A 6,000-nucleotide genomic window follows, 5' to 3' on the forward strand; every position below is an offset into this window, starting at 1 on the left:
CCTTGAACCACTTATTTTAAAAAAAAATCCGGAACCAGTTCACCCAGTGGGTCGCGGCGCGGCCCCAATTGTCGCAGCGCGGCAATTAACGCATTTTACTAGCTGTCTTAAATCATTCCTGACTCAGATTCTAGTTATTGGTCGCGGCGCGACCTTATTCTCCGCGGCGCGACATATGAAGGAAAACTCGACCCTTCTTAGCAGGCCTCCTGACTTTGTTTTGAGTTCAATGTCGCGGCGCGACAAAGGCTTCCGCGACGTGGCAATGGCCTTCAACTGACCCATTCGACAACTTTACACAACTTAACGATTTATTCAACTTGTACACCTTGTTCACGCTTCCTATGCACGTCTAAACTTCGTCTTTTAGTCTCACAAGACCTAACATCAACAAGGACCCATGCATATACTCGTACATGCATATATTCTAAACATATATATATATACACATACATATTCATATATATATATATATATATATATATATATATATATATATATATATATATATATATATATATATATATATACACACACAATAACTAGCACTTAGGTCTTTTAATCACACAAATGCACAAGTTATAAGCGTACTAATAATTAAGTATGTACCTTTAGACATGTATGGAAAAAACGGGATGTTACATCGTATCTCAGCTCCAAGCAATCAATGTATTGCTTCATATTTATTTGTTATAGAATAACATTCAATGCATGTAAAATATAAAACATCATAATATTTAATAACATTCATTGTCATAGAATAACATTCAATGCATGTAACATTATAAAAATAAATCATATTTATTCATATAGTTTTATTTTAGTTTACCTTTTCTTCAATTGGATTTGGAATGTAAGTATATCTTGGCTGGCTAAGTACTTGATTCTGATCTTCATTTGATTTTGTTTCTTCATTATCTCCATCTTCTTGAATTTCACCTTCACCAGATTCTCCTTTAGCCGTCTCCAATTAAATCCTTCTTTTGATGTCATCTCCTGTCCATTTCTTAATAACAGCCTTTTTACGTTTATGATCATATCCATCACATTTTACCTTTTCCAGGTACAACAGCTGCATACACATAATAAAACATTACATGTGTTTAACTATTAATTTCCTACTTGAAATTCATTTTAAAAGAGTCAAATAACAATAATAATAGAAGTATTTGACTCACAATTAGCAAAGTTACTGGTCCACTGTAGAATTGACCACCTTCTCCCCTGTTCCAACCTTTTTTACTTTGCAAAAGACAGTCATAAACGTACCCACACCAATCCAGTTTGGATATATCAACATCATCTGTTATACTTGGAAGGAACTTTGTGTTGCAATTTCTAAATTTTGTTGATTGGACAAAACATGTTGCAAATAATATCAGAAAATTCAATATGAAGGTTCTGTCAGCTTCTTTTGTTATTTTCAAATAATCAACTATATCCCCACACCTTACTGTTTGCTTCTCGAAATTCGCTTTCCACATTTTTGTTATTGGTTCCTCTGAATCAACTCTTTCAACTGGCTTTATATTCATTCCACCGATTGGTACTCCAAGTAGTTCATGAACTATTTTTTTGGTTATTGGAATTGATCCTTTTTTGAGGTTTAAAGTTGATGTAGTTTCATCAAACTTATCAGCTAAATAATATGCAAGCTTCATATTATTTTCAGAGAATTTGATTTCTAAGATTGATCCAAAACCTACCTCTTTGATTTTGTTTCTTTGCTGAATTGACATGGATTGAATGGCGTTGTACAAACATCTCGGAGATGATCTTGATTTCATGATTTCTTCAACTTGTCGTATAGCTGCGTATATTACATATGTAATCAGTATATACATACATTCAATACATGTAACATTTTATAAAAACTATAATGAATAAAAAAATTGAATAGCATATAATAAGTTGATTTGTCAATTAACATTACTAACATGCATCATATATAATATTTTCACTTTTTATAGTTAAATATTAGCTTAAATTGAAAACAAATAGAGTTACCTGTTTCTTTTGTGCTTTTCGTCTTGCAGACTTCTTTATGTTGAACAAAATCATCATCAGATTGCACTTGTTCACTACTTCCTTCACCCAATTTTTTTTCTTTACCTTTTGGAATGACATTATACTTCTTTAACAATTGTACAAAAACATTCTCCAAATACTTTGGATTGAACAAAATTATCATCAGATTGCACTTGTTCACTACTTCCTTCACCCATTTTTTTTTCTTTACCTTTTGGAATGACATTATACTTCTTTAACAATTGTACAAAAACATTCTCCAAATACTTTGGATCACCTAATTTTTTTTCTTTACCTTTTGGAATGACATTATACTTCTTTAACAATTGTACAAAAACATTCTCCAAATACTTTCGATCTATAATTTCCAAATCAACTAGTTTCTGTTTCTTTTTGGATTTTTGTATTTACACTTCTTTCCGTTTCCCTTGTTCTTTTTTTTCACTTGTAACAATTTCAATAATATTCATTATAAAAATATGATACACTATGAATTATGTACATACAGGGCACATTCATTACATTTATTACTCTTTCATATACTAGACGTAAACCATACTATCAAAATCTCTTTTATTATGAAACATTCAACACAAGTAATGTTTTTAAAATTTCACTTAAGACACATGATCTGACTTTTAATCTTCATTAACATTAATATGTTTATCTCTTGAATATTCATTACAACGAATCTGTAGGATAATTCATTCAGATTCATAAAAATACAATGCACAATTTAATATTATATCATATACTCTTTTTTACTCATGATTAATCATAATATCATAATACTCAGGACATGTAATATAAACATGATGCAATATAAAACTGTGATACACTTTTAATTATGTACATACAGAGTATATTCATTACATTTATTACTCTTTCATATACTAGAGGTAAACCATACTATCAAAATCTCTTTTATTATGAAACATTCAACACAAGTAATGTTTTTAAAATTTCACTGAACACACATGATCTGATTCCTAAGCTTCATTAACACAAATATTTTTATCTCATGACTATTCATTACAACGAATTTGTATGTTAATTAATTCAGATTTATACAGATTCACAAAAAATTGTAGAATGCAACATACAATTCTTTATAATTCATAAATTGTAATATGTTTATTACCTGAACCTTCAGTTTCTTTCAATTTTCCTTTATCGCACAATTTTTCCCCTTTTTTGATGAATCTCCCGTCATTTAATTTTGATCTTTCTTCAGTTTCAGTTTCTTCAGCTATTTAATGAAAGAATTTGATCGATTGAATGAAAGAATTTGATCGATTACTGTGTGAAAGCGAGCGATTGAATGAAAGAATTTGATCGATTGAACCCTAGAAAATGGAACGATGAAGTAAACCCTAGAATTACGAACGAAAATAATCAGTATTGTTTTTATTTTTATTCATTTTATTTTATTTTCGTTATTATTTTTATTCAGCGCCTTTTTATCTGATTTGCAAATTGACCAAATTGCCCCTCCGTGTTTTTCAGGTTTTTACCAGCAGATCCACTAAATTGCTAAACTTCCCCCTTCCCCCCTAAAAATCACTTCCCTCTTGATGATGACCCTATATATATATATATATATATATATATATATATATATATATATATATATATATATATATATATATATATATATATATATATATATATATATATATATATAGGGGCAGGATCAATGGGGAAGTAACCAATCGGGAGAAAGCGGGGGGAAGCAAAAAAAAAAAATTTCCGTTTTTTTTTGGATTTTTTTTTCGGCATAAAGATCACACGAAAATATGAACATTTAGAAGAGACACTTCGTGATGAATGTTATTATTTAAGCGGGAAAACGATCGACAAAAATAACATTCAAGATAATATTGTTCATGAAGAATGTAACATCCCGTGATTTTCCGTTAAATTTATTTTAACATCCGTCTTTTTTTTTTATAATATCTTTCGTTATTCAAATTTGTATCTTTCGTTAACTAACGTTCATAATATTCTCGTTATCTAATTATAACGTCATCAATTACTCGAACGTTTTTAAAATATTCGTTGGGTTAATTCCCGCACCCGCTTTGAAACTCGAGGGACCGAGATTGCCAAATGGGCAAACTAGTTGACTAGGTCAACTAGTCAACCCACTTACCACATCCATTCATTTCATCTCCACCTCCCACCTTCATCCTTCTCTTTCTCTCTACTTCCCATTTTTGAACTCAAAACCCTCAAACATAAAATCATCATCTAAATCCGATTGGAGAAGCAACCATCAAAACAAATTATATATTCGTGATCCTCTCATCATCCTCTTCGATTTGATGCTAACTACTTCGATTTTGGGTAATGAAAGGACCCGTTCATATACATTATAAACGATTCACAATAGTTGATTACATTGCGAGGTATTTGACCTCTATATGATACATTTTACAAACATTGCATTCGTTTTTAAAAGACAATCTTTCTTTACATCGAAAATTGACATGTATGCATACCATTTCATAATATCCAAACTATAAATGACCTAATCTGTCATTTACTTAATAATAATCTTTAATGAACTTCAACGACTCGAATGCAACGTCTTTTGAAATATGTCATGAATGACTCCAAGTAATATCTTTAAAATGAGCTAATGCACAGCGGAAGATCTCTTTCAAACCTGAGAATAAACATGCTTTCAAGTATCAACCAAAAGGTTGGTGAGTTCATTAGTTTATCATAATCATTTATTTCCATCATTTTAATAGACCACAAGAATTTCATTTCCAGTTCTCATAAATATACGTCCCATGCATAGAGACAAAAATAATCATTCAAATGGTGAACACCTGGTAACCGACATTAACAATATGCATATAAGAATATCCCCTATCATTCCGGGATCCTCCTTCGGACATGATATAAATTTCGAAGTACTAAAGCATCCGGTACTTTGGATGGGGTTTGTTAGGCCCAATAGATCTATCTTTAGGATTCGCGTCAATTAGGGTGTCTGTTCCCTAATTCTTAGATTACCAGACTTAATAAAAAGGGGTATATTCGATTTCGATAATTCAACCATATAATGTAGTTTCGATTACTTGTGTCTATTTCGTAAAACATTTATAAAAATTGCGCATGTATTCTCAGCCCAAAAATATAAAGGGTAAAAAGGCAAATGAAACTCACCATACTGTATTTTGTAGTAAAAATACATATAACATCATTGAACAAGTGTAAGGTTGGCCTTGGATTCACGAACCTAAATTATTTATATATAATTATGTATTTGTCAATATTTGTCTAATACATTAAGTTAAGTCATAGTGTACCACAATCCTAATGCTCGAGTCTAGTATGCAAAGGTCGACAAAAATTAGTTTAACTCCAAATGATTTCAAAACTTTATAAATGTTTTATTATATAATTTAAATATCGTCGTTTTATATTTTTAAAATAATTTTTTTTTTTTAAAGATTTAATAAAGTAAATAATATAATTCGTTTATAAATAAAATTTTATATTAAAATATACTTTTATATATCTTAAGTAATAAAACTTATAAAGTTCATTTAATATCATAAAAATACTGCGATAGATTCTATTAAGGTAGTTATATAATTTGTATTACATTTCTAGTTAATAATATAGTATTGATAATAATAATAAGTAACAGTCGTGTTATTTTGGAATAATAACAATTTGATAAAAAAAATTAAGACAACGATATTAACGACGATAATAATCATTTTTACGAAATTTTAATTGACTATAACTTTTAATCCGTCCATCAAATCTATTTGGCATCTAAAGGAAAAGTTCTTAATTTTTTTCTAGCTTTTTAAGGACATGCAAATCTTATATCTTCCTTCAACTATAATATAACAACCTTTAAGATTCGGCATAACCTATCTAAGAGCACTATCAAATTTACAAGCATGCATAATCCTATTTTCTCGAGCACTAGTCAGGGATACACTATTA

Source organism: Rutidosis leptorrhynchoides, chromosome 8, assembly GCF_046630445.1.
Source record: "Rutidosis leptorrhynchoides isolate AG116_Rl617_1_P2 chromosome 8, CSIRO_AGI_Rlap_v1, whole genome shotgun sequence".
NCBI lineage: Eukaryota > Viridiplantae > Streptophyta > Magnoliopsida > Asterales > Asteraceae > Rutidosis > Rutidosis leptorrhynchoides.